Source organism: Prionailurus bengalensis, chromosome C2, assembly GCF_016509475.1.
Source record: "Prionailurus bengalensis isolate Pbe53 chromosome C2, Fcat_Pben_1.1_paternal_pri, whole genome shotgun sequence".
Classification (NCBI taxonomy): Eukaryota; Metazoa; Chordata; class Mammalia; order Carnivora; family Felidae; genus Prionailurus; species Prionailurus bengalensis.
The window spans coordinates 147,375,503-147,394,872 of NC_057350.1; positions in this window are offsets into that span (position 1 = coordinate 147,375,503).

Here is a 19,370-nt window from a genome sequence, read left to right on the forward strand (position 1 = left end):
CAGGGATCCTCCCCTGAGATCCCACAGAGACTTCGAGTGTCCAGAATTGTCAGAGGATATATTTCTGACTCTGTTTGTGGTAATTTGTTATGGTGGCCCCAGGAAGCTAACAGGTTAACAATACCACTTTCAGTCTCAAGATGTGTCCCAGTTTGGATAATAAATTATGTGGTCAGCCTTGTTCTGTAGGGGTCCTCATTCTGTACATTTTCCTCAGGCATCAAATGCCTAATAAGCCTACTAAAAACAACTATGGTATATTAGAACTTACCTGCCCACCCAGGAGGTATCCCTCTCAGATCAGCCCCTATTTTCTGTAGCTACTTGGTTCCACTAGCCCGAACATCATGGGCACAATTTCTCACAAGCTTATAGAGCCGGTGCTCTATCTGTGACTTTAACACAATAACTCTCTGTATTTTCTTAGATCTCAAATTGTTGAGGGGAAGGAGTTATATTTTTTCCAAGACTTGCCCTTCCTCTGAAGATGTCTTGATATTTTCCCAGTTGTCTTTCTCAAAATAGAAGCTTCTCAAAGTAAAGTCCTTCTCCATGTCTTGGGCCAAAGTTTTTTGATTAACTTAAATTGTCCAGAAGTTTCCCCTTATTCTGCTTCTGTTTCTATCTCCAAAGACTGTATATTCTGTGCACAAGCTTACTTTAATGCATTTTAGCTCATTGTACTTATGATGTGTCTTTCAAATTTCCCTCCATTTCCGTTGAAATATAAGTTATATTTTCAATAGATTAACAGATTATAGGCCATTCCTTGGACTGGCTCATTTCATTACCTTCCCATTTATGTCTGGTTGAAGCCACAGTTGCAGCCCTAAAACATTAGCAAAGCTACCTAGAAACCATGTGATGCTAGATGATTCTGGGAACTTAGGGGGAAAAAATCCAGGGAGCCTATAATCTTTCCTATGTTCTGCACATAACATAAAACAAAGTGAAGAGAATTGGGTACAACCAATCTAATGGTGCCTAAGCGTGTCTGGCAGAGCAACTCTAAGGTTAAATAATCTTTTGGTTTATAGCTCTGGCTGTGACCCAACACAAATAAGATAAAACCATTTCACCTACTGAAAGATGTGGAAACAGATGCTCTGCCTTTTGTGATATAAGTTTCACCTTTAACTAAAAAAATTTTGTTTTTCTCCCAGAAATATGGCAGTTGACTAGTCCTTGGTTTGTGTGTGTGTGTGTGTGTGTGTGTGTGTGTGTGTTCTTTTTCCTCCTTTCTGTCCATTTTCTCCCCACTCCTTTAGAAATCATTCAGTCTCATGGCTTAGTGTCCTATGAATATATTGTTGACCCCCAAATGTATATTTCCTTCTCCATTTTTTTCTCTTAAACTCTAGAATCATAGGTTCAACTACACTCAACAGCTCAACTTACATATGTGATAAACTTCTCAAACTTGATACATTCAAAACTAAACTCCTGATCTTCCTCTCCAAACCTAGTCCACTTCATTAAATGGCAAGTCTATTTAGTTTCCCAGGCTACAAATCCTAGAGTCATCCTTAACTCTTTCTCCCTTACCTATATCGTAGTGGTCAAGAAATCCTTTTGACTTTCATTTAAAAGATATCCCCAGGGTCGCCTGGGTGGCGCAGTCGTTAAGCGTCCGACTTCTGCCAGGTCACGATCTCGCGGTCCGTGAGTTCGAACCCCGCGTCAGGCTCTGGGCTGATGGCTCGGAGGCTGGAGCCTGTTTCCGATTCTGTGTCTCCCTCTCTCTCTCTGCCCCTCCCCTGTTCATGCTCTGTCTCTCTCTGTCCCAAAAATAAATAAAAACGTTGGAAAAAAATTTTTTTTTAAAGATATCCCCAATTAAGAACCTTTACTACCTCCATTTTCATGAACTTGGTCTTGAACTTGGACTTACTGTTGTGGCTCACCTCCAAAAAAATGTACAAGCCTTCTATCTGATCCCCTGACTTCCACCTTTGCCTCTATGTTGTATTCTTACATAGCAGACAAGGGATTTTGCAAACATAATTCAGTTTAGCAAATCCTTGGATGACTTCCCGTCTCACTCAAGCACATCTGCACAGTTGTAACAGGTCGCTCATTGTCTTTTATCCCTCATACCCTCTGACCTCTCCAGTACTCTCCTCTTTGCTTCCTTGGCCTAGCCCACTGGCTTCGTTACCATACCCACACCACCTTGCTTTTTTAAAGGTGTTCCCTCTTCCTGCACTGCTATTCCACGCGACTTACCACAAGCTGCGTGGCTCAATCTGCCACCTCCTTCCAGTCTTTGCTCTACTATAGGTTTTCAATGTGGCATAGCCTGACCAAGTCATTTTATTTATTCATTCTTTGTGTATTTTATTTTACTTTATTTTATTTTATTTTATTTTAAATGTACATCCAAAATAGCATAGTGTGCAACAATGACTTCAGATTCCTTAGTGCCCCCTACCCATTTAGCCCATCCCCCCCTCCCACAACCCCTCCAGTAGCCCTCAGTTTGTTCTCTATATCTATGTGTCTCTTCTGTTTTGTCCCCCTTCCTGTTTTTCTGTTATTTTTGTTTCCCTTCCCTTATGTTCAACTGTTTTGTCTCTTGAAGTCCTCATATGAGTGAAGTCATATGATTTTGTCTTTCTCTGACTAACTTCACTTAGCATAATGCCCTCCAGTTCCACCCACATAATTGCAAAGGAAAACATTTCATTCTTTTTTTTTTTTTAATTTTTTTTTTCAACGTTTATTTACTTTTGGGACAGAGAGAGACAGAGCATGAACGGGGGAGGGGCAGAGAGAGAGGGAGACAGAAGTCGGACCCTTAACCGACTGCGCCACCCAGGCGCCCCCATTTCATTCTTTTTGATTGTCGTTGTATATATATATACCACACCTTCTTTATCCATTCATCTGTCGATGGACATTTGGGCTCTTTCCATACTTTGGCTATTGTTGATAGTGCTGCTAGAAACATGGGGGTGCATGTTTCCCTTCGCAACAGCACACCTGTATCCCAGGGATAAATGCCTAGTAGTGCAATTGCTGGGTCGTAAGGTAGTTCTATTTTTAGTTTTTTGAGGAGCCCCCATATTGTTTTCCAGAGTGGCGCCACCAGTTTGCATTCCCACCAGCAGTGCAAAAGAGATCCTCTTTCTCCGCATCCTCACCAACATCTGTTGTTGCCTGAGTTGTTCATGTTAGCCATTCTGACAGGTGTGAGGTGGTATCTCATTGTGGTTTTGATTTGTATTTCCCTGATGATGAGTGATGTTGAGCATTTTTTCATGTGTCGGTTGGCCATCTGGATGTCTTCTTTGGAGAAGTGTCTATTCATGTCTTTTGCCCATTTCTTCACTAGATTATTTGTTTTTTGGGGTGTTGAGTTTGATGAGTTCTTTATACATTTTGAATACGAACCCTTTAACTGATTTGTCATTTGCAAATATCTTCTCCCATTCTGTCGGTTGCCTTTTAGCTTCGCCGATTGTTTCCTTTTCTGTGCAGAAGCTTTTATTTTGATGAGGTCCCAGTAGTTCATTTTTGCTTTTGTTTCCTTGCCTCCAGAGATGTGTTGAGTAAGAAGTTGCCGTGGCCAAGATCAAAGAGGTTTTTTCCTGCTCTCTCCTTGAGGAGTTTGATGGCTTCCTATCTTACATTGAGGTCTTTCATCCATTTTGAGTTTATTTTTGTGTGTGGTGTAACAAAGTGGTCCAGGTTCATTCTTCTGTGTGTCACTGTCCAGTTTTCCCAGCACCACTTGATGAAGAGACTGTCTTTATTCCATTGGTTATTCTTTCCTGCTTTGTCAACAATTAGTTGGCCATACGTTTGTGGGTCCATTTCTGGGTTCTCTAATCTGTTCCATTGATCTGAGCGTCTCTTCTTGTGCCAGTACGATACTGTCTTGATGATTACAGCTTTTATAGTATAGCTTGAAGTCCGGGATTGTGATGCCTCCTGCTTTTGTTTAGAGTGAGTACTGAAAGATATGAATTTATTGCCATTATGATGCTTGTCGAGTTGGAGTTTCTGGTGGTGTTCTCTGGTCCTTTCTAATCTTTGTTGCTTTTGGTATTTATTTATTTACTTCTTTACTTATTTACTTATTTATTCATCTTGTCTCCCCTCAGAGAGTCCCCCTTAAAATTTCTTGCAGGGCTGGTTTAGTGGTCACAAACTCCTTTAATTTTTGTTTCTCTGGGAAATTTTTTTTTTTTTAATTTTTTTTTTTCAATGTTTATTTATTTTTGGGACAGAGAGAGACAGAGCATGAACGGGGGAGGGGCAGAGAGAGAGGGAGACACAGAATCGGAAACAGGCTCCAGGCTCCGAGCCATCAGCCCAGAGCCTGACGCGGGGCTCGAACTCCGGGACCGCGAGATCGTGACCTGGCTGAAGTCGGACGCTTAACCGACTGCGCCACCCAGGCGCCCCTCTCTGGGAAACTTTTAATCTCCCCTTCTCTTTTGAATGACAGCCTTGCTGGATAAAGAATTCTTGGCTGCATATTTTTCTGATTCAGCACATTGAATGTATCGTGCCACTCCTTTTTGGCCTGCCAAGTCTCTGTGGATAGGTCTGCTGCAAACCTGACCTGCCTTCCCTTGTAGGTTAGGGACTTTTTTCCCTTGCTGCCTTCGTGATTCTCTCCTTGCCTGAGTATTTTGTGAATTTGACTATGTTATGCCTTGTTGATGGTCGTTTTTTGTTGAATCTAATGGGCGTCCTCTGTGCTTCCTGGATCTTGATGTCTGTGTCGTTCCCCAGGTTAGGAAAGTTTTCTGCTATGATTTGCTTATGTAACCCTTCTACCCCTCTTTGTCTCTCTTCCTCTTCTGGGCCCCCTGTGATTCTGATGTTCCTTTTTAATGAGTCACTGATTTCTCTAATTCTTAACTCATGCTCTTTTGCCTTAATCTCCCTCTTTTTTTTCTGCTTCATTATTCTCTATGAGTTTGTCCTCCATATCCCTGATTCTCTGTTCTGTCTCATCCATCCTTGCTGCCACGGCATCCATTCGTGTTTGCAGCTCAGTTATAGCATTTTTTTATTTCATTCTGACTAGTTTTTACTCCTTTTATCTCTGCAGCAAGGGATTCTAATCTATTTTTTACTCCAGCTAGTATTCTTATTATCGTGATTCTAAATTCTGGTTCAGACATCTTGCTTGTATCTGTGTTGGTTAAATCCCTGGCTGTCATTTCTTCGTGCTCTTTCTTTTGGGGTGAATTCCTTCTTTTTGTCATTTTGAAGGGAGAAAAGGAATTAATTAGGTAGAAAAATTAAAATTAAAAAATTAAACATACACACACAAAGTCACATGAATGATGCTAGAGCCTAGGTTTGTTTTGGTCTGGGTGGTGAAAGTGGTTTGACTGATCAGAGAAAAAAATGGGGGAAAAAAAAGGAAATCGTTTGAGATTTTGAGAAAATGAATACACTGAAGTAGACTAAATGGAGATGATGGGAGTAAAACAGAATTTGAAGAAATTTACACAAAAGTAAAGAATATAGTAGAAAAAATTAAGGAAAAATATTTTCAGGAAAAATTAAAAAGAAAAATGAACTTTTTCTCTTTCTGTATTCAAGAAAAAGAAAAGAAACAAAAAAGAGAAAAAAGAAAAAGAAAAAAAGGAAATCGTTTGAAAATTTGAAAAAGTGAATTCATTGTAGTAGACTAAAATAAAATGAGGGAAGTAAAGTAGAATTTGAAAAAAGTTACATAAAAGTGAAAAACATAGTAAGAAGAAATTAAAGAAAAATATTTTTAATAGAAATTGAAAGTAAAAATGAAGTTTTTCTCTTTCTTCATTCAAGAATAAGAAAAGAAAGAAAAAAGAGAAAAAAGAAAAAGAAAAAAAAGGAAATCGTTTGAAAATTTGAAAAAGTGAATACACTGAAGTAGACCAAAATAAAATGATGGAAGTAAAATAGAATTTGAAACAATTTACACAAAAGTAAAACATGTAGTAAAAAAATGAAAGAAAAATATTTTTAATAAAAATTGAAAATAAAAATAATTTTTTTCTCTGTATTGGAGAAAAAGAAATGTAGTGTAAAAGAGAAAAAAAAGAAAGAAAATTGAATAGATGGACCTGCTAACAGATTGAAGTAGGACTGAAATTTCTTCGTTTTCCCCTAGAAGTCAGACTATGAAGCGCTTTATAGTCCATAAAGTAAGCAGGCGGTGAGAGGTGTCTTCTTGAAGAGCGAGGTTGGCCCAGTTGGGCGGGGCTCAGTGTAATGGCTCCGCGCTCCACTAGATGGCGCTGCTGGCCTACTGGGGCGGAGCGTTTCGGTGCTCGTAGGTGCGCATGCGCATCCGCGGGAGTGGTTAAAATGGCGTCACCCAGCCACCTAGGCTGTTCTCCCGGATCAGCAGCGCACCTGTTCCCTGTCTTCAGCTTTCGTCCACTCCCCGCTCTTTCACTCTCCGTGACCAGGCCCCAGGCAGCACCTCTCTCCCCAGTTTTGTCTCCGATGCAGCTGTTTTCCCCGGCCCCCTACTTCCGAAGGACTGCGACTTTGACCCGTTCCGCCCTTCTGCAGGAGGGTCTCACTGAGCAATGGCCGAATGAGCAATGGCCCAGTATCAGCTGCACCCAGGTACGTCCACTGCACCCTGTTGGTGCTGGTGCCCCGAGACTGAGGCCAGGTGCCACCCGCCCCAGAAAAAGTTCACGAGACGGTGTAGCAGCAGCGTTTCAGGGATTATGGAAAATCACAACACACATCCGGCACCAGGCTTCACCCTTAAGGACCTTGTTCCAGCACCAGCGAATGTGGCTGCCTTCCGGGGTCTGCCGGGACCAGGTGGCTTCAACAGTCTCTACCAAATGTCCTTCCAGCAGTGGAGCCGCTTTTCCCCGTGTGGCCTGAGAACCTCCCGGACCCCAGTCTGCTCCTGGGGATTCGCCCTTCCCACTAGAGCACCGCCAGGTATGGAGCTGCAGAGTTGCAGCCTTTTCGCTCCCCTGGTTTACAGTCTTAATAGAATTAAACCCTCTCCTTTCTCCCTTTTTAGTTTAGTCCCTGCTGCTGTTTCCAATTTTCCACTTTCTCTCCAGCTGCTTTTGGGGAGGGATTCTTTCCCCGTATTCTACCCCCCCCCCCAGTCTCCATCTTGTCTCCACCCGCAAAAGCACCTCCCTGCCCCTTGCGGCTTCTCGCTCCCCAAGTTCAGCGCCCTACGTTCACCTTCTCTGTGCTGCGTACCTGCTGAATTCTGTGGTTCGGGTTGTGCAGATTGTTGTGTTAATCGCCCAATCAGTTTTCTAGGTGTGGGATGGTTTAGTGTTGGTCTGGCTGTATTTCATGGACTCGAAACACACAAAAAACTTCCATGCTGTTCCACCATCTTGGCTCCTCTGACTATAATTGATATCTTTTGACCATTTGTTTATATAATGTTCTTCATTCAATATTTTAATAGATGATTATTTAAAAAATTTTTTTTTCAATGTTTGTTTATTTTTGAGAGAGAGATAGCACATGAGCAGGGGAGGGGCAGAGAGAGGGAGACACAGAATCTGAAGCAGGCTCCAGGCTCTGAGCTGTCAGCACAGAGCCTGTTGTGGGGCTTGAACTCACAAACCGTGAGCTCATGACCTGAGCCGAAGTCATACGCTTAAGTGACTGAGCCACCCAGGCGCCTTGATTATTTTATTTAAGAAATGTTTTTTTTAGTTTGACTTTTGCCTCTTAAATTTAAGATTTTTTTTTTTTTTGGCCTAAGAAATATTTAGGCCCTTATATAATCCAGCCCTCTGATATTTACCTTTGCAATTTTTTCATTTGTTCTAGGCACATGAAGTCATTCATATGCCAATATTTTGAAATATTCTTATATATTTTGTTATGGTCTTAATATATTTTCTTTTTTTTACATTAAACCATTCAATATATGTAGTATTCAGAGAATGCAAATTTATTCTCTTCTCTTAATTATGAGTCAATTTTCCTTGCAGCAATTCCTAAATCAGCCTGTCCTAGGGTTTGTTCCTTGGAATATTCAATTTACAAGGTTCATCTGTTTAAAAAAGAAGAAGAAGAAGAAGAAAATCAAAGAATTCTCTGGTTGAATCACTTAGCAAAACACTGCACACTCTTTCTCCTTGTTACCAAATAATGCATAAATGCTTAGTAATATAGTAAAGGCTCTCAGTAGTTCTTCAATACAGGAAGCTGTATAACTGTTTAATCTTGCATTTTTGAAACTCTTTTGTACCATTTTTAAGGCATTCCTCCATAAATGCAAGGTGAGAGGAAAATAATACAAAATGGATCATTCACCGAAGAGTGCACATGCTTTGTCTAAGAAGTTAATTAACTCAATTCAATGTGTGGAAGGTTAGAAATTGCAAATGACACTTAGTCAATACTTACTCCGCACCAGGCACATCAAACACCATCTAAGCTCAGGGCGATTCTATAAACTACTTACTTTTCTTGTGTCCATTTGATTTGATTTATACACACACACACACACACACACACATACATATACACACACACATATATATAACGTTTATTTATTTATGTTGAGAGAGAGAGTGAGCAGGGGTGGGGCAGGGAGAGAGGGAGAGAGAATCCCAAGCAGGTTCTGAGCTGACTGTGCAAAGCCCAATGTGGAGCTGGAACTCACGAACCGTGTGATCGTGACCTGAGCCCAAACCAAGAGTCAGGCTAGTTTAACTGCCTGAGCTACCCAGGTGCCCTTCTTGTGTCCATTTTAAAAAGAGATATTCTAGACTTAGGGAACTTGGATGCCTTGTCCAAAGTGACACGGTAATAAATGCTATCATTTGAACCCAGGTCGGAATTTCTCCAATACTGATGTACATCCCGTTGGCAAACTTCTATCCTGCTATAAAATAAAGGCACCTAAACTCTTTAAAGGAAAGGATATATAATCTTGCCCTTCACATTCTCCAGTCATGAAACATCTCCTAAGACACACTGAGACAAAATCATGTAATTACTCAAGTAAGTTTAAGGAAGAGAAGAGGTCACTTGTAAGAGATTCGTAAAAGATTTGTACTGTGGTCAGATTGTTTCACTATGTGGTAAACTCTTGATTGGGTTTGGGGGATGGGAGTGGCTGCTTGTCAATTCACATTCAGCAATGCATGAAGTACAATTTCATGCATTTAATAGGTGCTCAATGAAAAATTCAAAACAGAAAAGTGTGACAAGGGCCAGGAGTTAAGGAGAAATATATAAAATCATCAGAAGAACTTAAAACACTTTACTCTCTGCATAGACAGACTGAATCCTCAAAAGCAGATAGATTTCCCAGTGTCTTACAAAGGATCGCTCAGAGCTTTGGGAAGAACCCACTTCTCTATATTCTGCTCCCTAAAGACAATGAATAAAAGAAGATCAGAAAATAGTCCTTTACCATTGACTTTCAGTTGTTCTAGAGACTCCAAAGTGCACGGTCAGTACCCACTGCCAGTGGGGGGACAGGCACTGGAGAAAGTCTGGGGAAAAGCTGGCCCTTTAGTGCCTTCTCCAGCTGAGTGACCACCGCAGGCCTCCCATTGGATGATTGTTCAGATGCCTTAGTGTTCCAGACAGAGGGGACTTTCTATAGTTCTAAAATAAAGTTGTTGTTATAGGGGATTTCTGGCCCTTAGTCTGAAATTTTTCAGTCTTCCTTTTTCTAGCATACTTTAGGGAAGTTTTATCTCTTCCCTGGCACCTAGAGTGAAGAGGTTTTCTTGAGAGCCAAGGGTCTGCTAGTAAGGGGCATCTTTCATTTTGAACAGTGGAGACCTTGTCATAAGTAGAGCTAAGCTGCAAGTTCAGTCCACCACTTGATAGCTATGTGACCTTGAGCATCACTTGTCTCTTGTATCCAAGCCTCAGTGTCATTCTTGTAAAATGACAATAGTAATGGTGACTACCTTAAAATGTTGTTAAAGACATTATGGAGATAGCATATAATAAAGGTGGGCCCAGTTCAGGCTTTCAATAAATTATAGTTTATTTCTTCTTTTCTCTATTAATGAGAAAACTTTTGCCACATTCCTTAACATCTCAGAGTGATATCTATCAGGAATATAGGAGATGGTTCTCAGGATTTATTGGCCTTTAACCCATACATGTAAGAGAATAAACCACAGAGTTAGCATTGACTGGGGACAGTAATATTTATAGAAAACCTATATATTAACACTACCTCAGAGTCAAGGTTGGTAAGAATTCTCCTGAAATTTCTATTTTCTTGAAAGATTAGAAATAATTGGGGCATCTGGTGGATCAGTTGGTTAAGTGTCCAACTTCAGATCAGGTCATGAGGTCCTGGTTCGTGAGTTTGAGCCCCGCATCAGGCTCTGTGCTGTCAGTGCAAAGCCTGCTTAAGATTCTTTCTCTCCCTCTCTCTCTGCCCCTTTGCACCCCCCCCCAAAATAAACCTTAAAATAAAAGAAAGAATTACCAATGATTTAAGTAAGAATGTGTTCTGTCTCTCTTTAGCTTCCTCCTCCTCTGTCTTAGTCTGCTCGGGCTGCTATAACAAAATAACATATACTGTATAACTTAAACGATAGGAATTTTTTTCTCATAGTTCTAGAAGCTGGGAAGTCCAAGATCAACATGTAACAGATTTAGTTCTTGGTGAAGGCTTTCTGTCTGGCTGGCAGATGGGCCACCTTCTTATTGTGTAACGACATGGCAGACAGAGGAAGAGAGAACTCTAGTCTCTTTTTTCTTATGACACTAATCCTATCATGATGGCTCTACCCTTGTGACCTCATCTAAACCTAACTGCTTCCCCAAGGCCCTGCCTAAATATACTATCATGCTTCAACATATGACTTTTTGGGAGGGGGGCAGTGGGCACAAACATCCAGTCCATAATGCCCTTCCTTCTCCCTCACCTTCCACACATGCTTGCTCTTTCTCAGTGCTTCACATCCATTTAGGAATATATCCACTGATATAGAAAAGTGAAAAATAAGCATGATCACATAGGCCAATAGGTATTTTTTGCTATATATGAGTAGTAGCCTTAATAAAACAAAAGTCCACACCCATTACCTAGTTGCTGGTGCAGAGAAGGCATGCAGGTCAAATATTCCAAAATCAAGAATCTTTATTTTGCCTATAATGGCATATGGCTGGCAACTCCACACAGCAAGGCAGCCCAGTTATCTAAGAGTGTATTTTGCAACATATTTGTCCTGGACATTTCTCAAAAATATTGTATTATTTAAAGTTTGGTATTTGAGGGGTAGGTATTTCACTTGCTGAACTCACAGCTTTTACGCTACAGAGAAGATTGGTCAGGAAACTTTCCACAAAAGGCCAGATAGTAAATATATTTTTTTATTTTGAGGGGGGCATACGGTCTTTATCACGACTACTCAACCCCACCATCATAGCACTTAAAGCAGCCATAGAACATCCAGAAACGCATGAGCACAGCTGTATCCCAATAAAACTCTATGGACACAAGCTTGAATTTCATATCATTTTACATGTCTAAAAATATTATTTCTCTTTTGATTTTTGTTAACCATTTAAAATGTGAAAACCATTTTAGCTCGTGAGCCTTACAAAAACAGGCAGCAGGCCAGATCTGGCCCACGGGCTGAAGTCAGCTACCCCTGCTCTATAGAACATGCCAGGCTAATTTAAGCCTCAGTAATCATTCGGTGGATGTTGCCCCAAAATCATTCACATTTAGTCATTCATTTCCCCTGCTGATGAGATGATATTATTTACTGTCAGGCAACATGAGAATGGTCTTAGAACTTAGATCTTAGATCTTCTGAATGATCTTAGAGAAGTCACTTAATCCCATCCCCCTGCCCTTCCCTGTTGTCCCAGCAGCTCATAAGGCACATATGGAAGCTTCTGATGGAAAGTGAGTGGGAGGCGTCCGTAGAGTCTGGTCCGCAACTACCTTTCTAACCTCAACCACTTTCACTATCCCCACCCCCAACCCATTCCCTCCACTTTCAGCACTTTGGGGGGCCTTGCTGTTACTCAGATGTGCCAAACACATGTCTGTCTAGAGACCTTGCTTCTTGCTTTCCCCTCTGCCTGGAAGTCTCTTTCCCCAGAGTTAGATAAATGAATAATGCACACTGTTTGGCTCTTTACTTAACTATGGCTTCCTCCGTGTTCTTGTCCCCCTCCTGATCTAGAATAGCACCTGACAACCACTACTCTATCTCCTTGACCTATTTATTTTCTACATCGACATCTATTGATATCCAAATTATCTTGTTCATTTAAATGTTTGATTCTTTGGTATCCATCTCCCCTATAGCTATGAGGATAAACTGTCCATCTGATCCACTGCTGGAACAGTGCCTGGAATATGGTAATTGCTTTGCAATCATCTGTTGGATGAGCATTCAATAATTAGTATGTGTCTCTAGAAATAAGAAATCTTTGGAACCAATTTCCTGAACTCCATTCTGGGATGATTCTCTGTAATAGCACATATTAAATATATCATGCCACGAAAGACAAGCTCAGATAAATTAAGTAACTTCCCCAGGGGCATAAAGCTAATCTGTGGCAGAGCCAATGGGTATCTGAACCCTCGTATCATATTTGACAGTCCTTGTACTTTTTGTCCCACTCTTTGCTGATGTCAGATGTCCTGTAGGTAGGGTGACCAAATTTTCCACCACCAAAAGTCATGGTGTAATTACAAATTAGAATACTACACAGAAATAAAAAGGAGCAAGCTACTATTATGTACACTGAAATGGACGAGACTCACAGGTGTTAAAATTATTTTAATGTTTATTTTTGAGAGAGGGAGGGAGAGAAGAAAGAGAGAGAGAGCAGGGGAGGAATAGAGAGAGGAGGAGACACAGAATCCGAAGCAGGCTGGGCTCCATGCTGTCAGCACAGAGCCCAATGCGGGGCTCAAACTCACAGACCTGATCATGACCTGAGCCAAGGTCCAATACTCACAAACCGTGAGATCATGACCTACCCGAGGTCCAATGCCTAGCCAACTGAGCCACCCAAGTGTCCTTCACTGGTGTTATACTGAAGGAAAGAGGTCAGATCCAAAAGACTCCACACTGTGTGGTCCCATTTCTATGGAGTTCTACAACAGGCAAAGCAAAAAGATGACATAGCCAGAAGTAGGACTATTCCTAGGACTGGTAAGAGGCACAAAGGAACCTCTTTGGGTTCTGGAAATACTCTGTCTGTGCAGGGGTGTACCTAGGTGAAACTCTCAAGACGTGCACTTAAGGTTTGTATACGTTACTGTATGCAAATTATACTTTAATAAACAATCAAAACTGAACAAAAATTGAAACATGAAAAAGTCAAGATTTTTATAGAAAGAAGGGGAGAGTGCAGTTGAAATTAGCATGGCCTGGCAAGTCAGGAGATGTGGCGCCTGGAGTTACAGAAAACCTAGCAGACTATCTACATGGGAATTCACAATTGTCTCCGCGGGTGCCAGCTGATGGGAAGCTGAAACTAACTTCTGCCATCTGTCTGAAACCACCTAAATAAAAAAGCTGAGCCATATAAAAATTTAGAGAAGTGTCTTGTTTTCTCCCGCCTTATTGCCTCAGTCCCACTCCCCCAATTTAATGAAGCACTTTTGTCGCGGTCTAGCTTTTCTCCTGATCACCCTACTTTCTCTCCAGCAGTGAGGACAGATGAGAAACTCCTGTCCAACTTGAAACATGCTTGGCAGGGCAATGAGCTTGTTTTGCCGCTGTTTGTCACGGCAATTATTTTACATTAAAAAGACTACAGTGAAGATAGTAAGTCTTTTCCTCTTTTTTTTTAAATAATAAGCCATTCATGCATAGAAATATCCAAGAGACTCAAAGGGCTGTGGCAGTCTTTGTCAACGAAACACCCACTCCGTGAGGGAACTGGAGGTCCAGATACCTTAGGAAGAGAGTATGTGTGACTGTGGCAAGTGGAGGCAGGGGAAGACAGTCACCCTCAAAATGACCTCAGAGTCCTAAGAGATGAATTATGGGTAGGTGATCTCCTTGCAAAGCTCTGCTAAATGACATTTCTGCTAATACCAAACCAGAGGACAAGATCAGTTTCCCCAGTGAATGGGGAGTCATACATCTGGGCACTCTGGCATGCCTAGTAAATGAAGTCATCAGAGAGCCTAAAGAGAGTTATGTCTAAGGCTGAGCCTTGTTTATGGAAAAATGAGTTTCGGGGCTTGGCTCAGATTAAGCACAGAGCCTTTGGGCTGCGGGTTCATTGGTTATTTTTTACAAAGTAGTTCTTGTCCTCAAGAGCAAGTGTCCTGATTCCGGGCCTCAGTGTGGAGCTCAAAGGTTCGGCCTATCAGCTTTCTTCATTTCCTGTGGGCCCGGCCACCACCCCGTCTCAAAGGGCAGCTTTTAAAACGACACCCTCAGCTCACTTGGACGTTGGTACCTCATCCGAATAAGGAAGCCAAGAAACACATGAGGTGTATATGGGCTGGAAGCAGAAAAAGGTGGCAAGAAATGATGTGGCTATTTTACGGCATAACTAGCTCATTCATACCCCCTCCACGGACATAGACATCCCGTAAAAGTACTGACTTGCCTCTCTCCCCTCTTAGAAATATGGGGCGCCTGGGTGGCGCAGTCGGTTAAGCGTCCGACTTCGGCCAGGTCACGATCTCGCGGTCCGGGAGTTCGAGCCCCGCGTCGGGCTCTGGGCTGATGGCTCAGAGCCTGGAGCCTGTTTCCGATTCTGTGTCTCCCTCTCTCTCTGCTCCTCCCCTGTTCATGCTCTGTCTCTCTCTGTCCCAAAAATAAATAAACGTTAAAAAAAAAAAATTAAAAAAAAAAAAAAAGAAATAGACTATGTTCTTAGGACTCTGAGACCACAGGACAGATTGCTCTCCGAACTTATTCCTGTGTGATTTCCTATTCCCATGTAATTCTCTGTGAGAAGAAACTAATTACTTATTGCCATTCTCTGCCTTCGTCAAGAGCATTATATAAAACTGGGACAAGATGATAGAAGAATTGATAAAGGCCTTTAATTATGTTTCTTTGCCCCGAGTCTCTGTGGAGAGCTCAGCCTTTCCAGAATAAACTTCACATCATGCTGGAGGCCTTGAACGACTATTGGTATTTGAGAAAATAAAAGAAGGGGCTAACATTTTATCAGGAATAATGAGGGCCGCTGTGGCAGGCAGGATCTGGAACTGTCCATCAAACATACCTTATAATTTGTGGTCTCTTTTCCCCTTATCTTGGAAAACATTTCCACTTTGTGCAAGGTAGGCATGGCAAAAGAAACTCTAAAGAAACTTCCATGGCTTTTGTCCCTTTGTTTGGTCTCTTTAGGTTTGTCAATAACAGGAAACATTTTTAGGGGTGGGGATGAGAAAGAAGGGTGGAGGAGTTTACATTGTAACCACAATGAGGCCATCAGGGAGAAGCGCTTCTGCTCTGGGCCCACATCATGGTGTGGTTTCTCCATTAGCCTCACTTAGTAACGTGCTAGATCACCAAAAGGGAGGGGACATGTCTGAGAAAGGGAAAGTTTCTCCCTTCCCCTGCTTTAGAGCACATGAGGGTACCCAGGTGAATCAAAATCTCTCCCGTCCAGTGAGGTCCACAGGGCTTGCAGAACCAGGGGAACCGGCGAGGGAGATGGAGAGGACAGGGGTCATTATGTTCATTCATATTCTCCCCTGCAGTCTCTGCCTCCCTCCATTCAATCACCTATTCACGTCACAGACATTTTGTTACCATGGCAAGGACCCCTCTTTTGCGTACATGAACGACTCTGAGGTCCCAGAGGTTCTTGAAGGAGACAAATGTGGCTAACTATAATTAGGAAGATATTAGTATCCTTTAGACACTAGTGAGGTATGTGGGGCACAGGTAACATGGCGCGCTGCTCTTGTCTCAAAGGAGTGTCTTTTTGACTGCAGGTTATGTAAGCCCAAGGGATCGCCTTTCCCCAGCTAGTCTTGGAACACTAGTCTTCTAATACCAGTGCTCCCCAGCAGAACTGCAGGTACAACCTATTTGAGAGGATAGTGGAGAACTTTCTTAAGAAAGAGGCTGGGACCTTTGACTTCTGTCTCAGGCTGGCTTTACCCATCTTTTCCTTCCTTTCTCAGAGAAACCTGGGATTTTTCAGTAGCCTTCCATAAGCCCTGAAGAAGTTCAGCTTGACCAGATGTTTTGGCCTAGGGGACCATCGTCCAGGTACAAATATATGGATCTAATGACCAGTGTTTAGGATAGGAGCCCTTTGGTATTCACGGTAGAAAAAAATCTCAATCATGCGGGACTGTCCTTCACATTACACTGGAAGATTATAAACTCTGTTTTAGTCGGCCTGAGCTGCCATAGCAAAATACTGTAGATGGTGTGCCTTAAACAGTACACATTTATTTCTCGTAGTTCTGGAGGCTGGAAAATGCAAGATCAAGGTGCCAATGTCTAGTGAGAGCCTTACTCCTAGTTTGTCAGCAGCCACATTCTTGCTGTGTCCTCCTGTGGCAATCAGAGTAAGCTTTGGTGTCTCTTCCTCTTCTTATAAGGACACTAATCCCATCAAGGGGGAGTCTACCCTTGATATTATCTAAACCTAATTCCCTCCCAAAGATTCCATCTCCAAATACTATCACATTTGGGATTAGGTTGTCAACATATGAATTTGAGGCAGACACAACATTCAGTCCATAGCAGCATTCCACACCCGGGCCCACTAAAAGGTAACAGTGACCCCAATCATTGCAACAAATTGAAACATTAACACACATCTCCTCACACTCTCAGCGGGAACCACTAAATGAAAACAAATAAACAAAAACCATGGGAGAGAGGTTATCAAGATAGAATGACTTTGTTCAGTATAAGAGAAAACACATTCTGGAAAGCTATAACATTGTAGCCATGACACCTGCTAGCACATCCTTGTATTGGAAGCCAGCAACTTTTAGGTTGCCATTTCTCACGAGGCACCATGACAAACACTAGCAGTTAAACCCATAAGTAAGATGTGGTTCCTGTCCCCAGGGAGCTCACAGTGCAATGGTAAAAAGAGATACAAGTAAATAAATTCAATGAAATAATATATTTTCAACAATGAGTTTATTTAAGAAGGGCAAAGGAAGAAGAACAGCAGTGGGGAGTGAGGACAGACATCCCAAACAATAAGGACACCATCTGAGAGGCTGCACTTGTAGAATAAAGAGTCCAGTATATTGAGTAGTTCTGCCTGGGTTTAAAGCCCAGCTCGGCCCCTGATCGGCTGTGTGACCTCAGTAAGTTCTGAATCTCTCCAGGCTCAATTTCCTCATCTGTCAAATGGGGACACTGAAGGTGTCTATCTCACACGGTGATTCTGGGGAGCAAACAAGTGAAAGCATACATAAGAGCAGCAGGTATGCAGTAAGTGTTTCATAAATGTTTATCACAATCACGATTTGGGGCTTGAAGGATGAAAAAGAGCTCTTTGGGCACATGGGCATCAGGGAATAAGTGGAAGAATATTCCACTCATGGAGGGTCTTCCCCATACACTGGCTGTTTCAAAGCTGTTAGAAGATCCAGTTTCCAACTCTGGTTGCCCCGTTTGTAAGAGGTATGTTCTCAAGCAAAATCTTCATCTCTATGCACTTCAGTTTCCTTGTTTATGAAATGGTGATAATACCATCCAAATGGTGATAAGAGAAATAGTGGTGCTTTGCAAACTCAAAAGCCCCCCGCAAATGTAAGAGGGTGGAGACTGCCCAAAATACAGGAAGCCACTTAGAGGAAACAAGATTAGGAGGGCAGGGACACTGCTTGCTTTTGATCCAAGCAAATTACTTCTCTGAGCCTCTATTTTCTTGTCTGAAAAATTAGATCAATAAGGTTCATTTCGTAAGTATCTTGTGAGGATTCAAAGAAGTTATTTATGCAAAGAGGTGTCCCAGGCCGACCCATAGTAGATGCAGTAAATGCTCATTTCCTTCTTGCTTTTCCTCCCAACTTTGAGACATTAGCTGAAATTTACATTTGGGAAGACCTGGTGCCTGAATGGCATTATGTCCTGTGCTCCCAGGTTGCCAACAGAGGCCACCCTCGCCTAGATCAGATGGGACGGCAGAGGCAGACTTTCCAGGGCACACACACATACTTTGCCCCTGACAATGTCTATCCAAAGTCTACAGGAGACAGCACAATTGTGACCCTGGGTTCCCTCTCAGATGGCTGTCCCACAGAGAAGTGTCATGAACGTTCCCATAACTGGCAGCTACAACTGATTCCAAATAAGTCTGCCTTACCCGAAAGTGCAAACAGCTCACAAGACAAATAGAAATGAGATCCAACTTCAGTGCACATGGGACAGGAAGCCCAAGCACGTGCTGTGCCCAGACATGTGGGCTCAGAAAACATGCCCTCTCCCCCTGCATGAGTACGCCATGTACTCAGAGGAAGGCAATGCACACAGTACTCAGGATTGGGGATAGTGATGCCCAGGCTACCTTCTGGCTTGACCTGAGGCTTCTCATTTCTCCAGGGTGCCAGAACAGGGCACATGGGGCATACTTTTCTGCTGTGAGAAACTACAAAAAAAAAGATAGTAGTGAAAGGAGCCCCAAAAGACCCTGGCATTTGCTTTATGCTCTTGGGTGACCTGAGACCTTGCGCTTTCTCGGCTGTAGAGGAGGTTGTGATGAGATGTTCTAAGGTGCCCTTTAGCCCTCCTTTTCTAGAGGGCTGTGATGTTCTATCTTCTGTCCCTAACACTTGTGAGGAATTGGGACAACTCGCACAGGCAATATTCTGACTACTAGTTATTATCAGTAGCATGAATAGCTCATTAACATTTTTTGACAAAATCAGATTGCACTTAAATCTACCCCCAGAGGGCAGTGTGTCTAATTTAATCCATGCACTGAGATTTGGAAAGTCTTGGGGTTGTATCTGAGACCTCCATTAAAAACATGGCAAGTGAGAGCCCTGAAAAGACAGGCCTGGATGGGGACCCCAGCTCTGCTCTTTCCAAGCCATGTGGACTCCAGCAAGTTATGCGACCTCTCTGAATCTGTATTCTCGTCTGTAACATGGGAATAATGATAATGCATACCTCATAAAACTGAGAGAAAAATCTATAAGGCGTATAACAAATAGTAAGCATTCAAGAACAATTAGTGGTTGATATCATTATCATCATCATTGCTATGACCATCTTATCCACCACCGAGGCAATGCCCCAGTCTCTGAATAGTCTTGGTGTAGATATTTCTGTGGAGGTCTAGTGATCACTCAGGTTTTAGACCTAGGCCCTCTTACCTTCTTGTTCTTACACATTCTCCCTGGATATTCTCACCTAAACCCATGTACCAGCTATGGTCTTTATCCCAGGGATTCCCACATTTAGATGTAAAGCCCAGAATTCTCTCTTAGGCGCTAGAACCATAAATGCAACTGT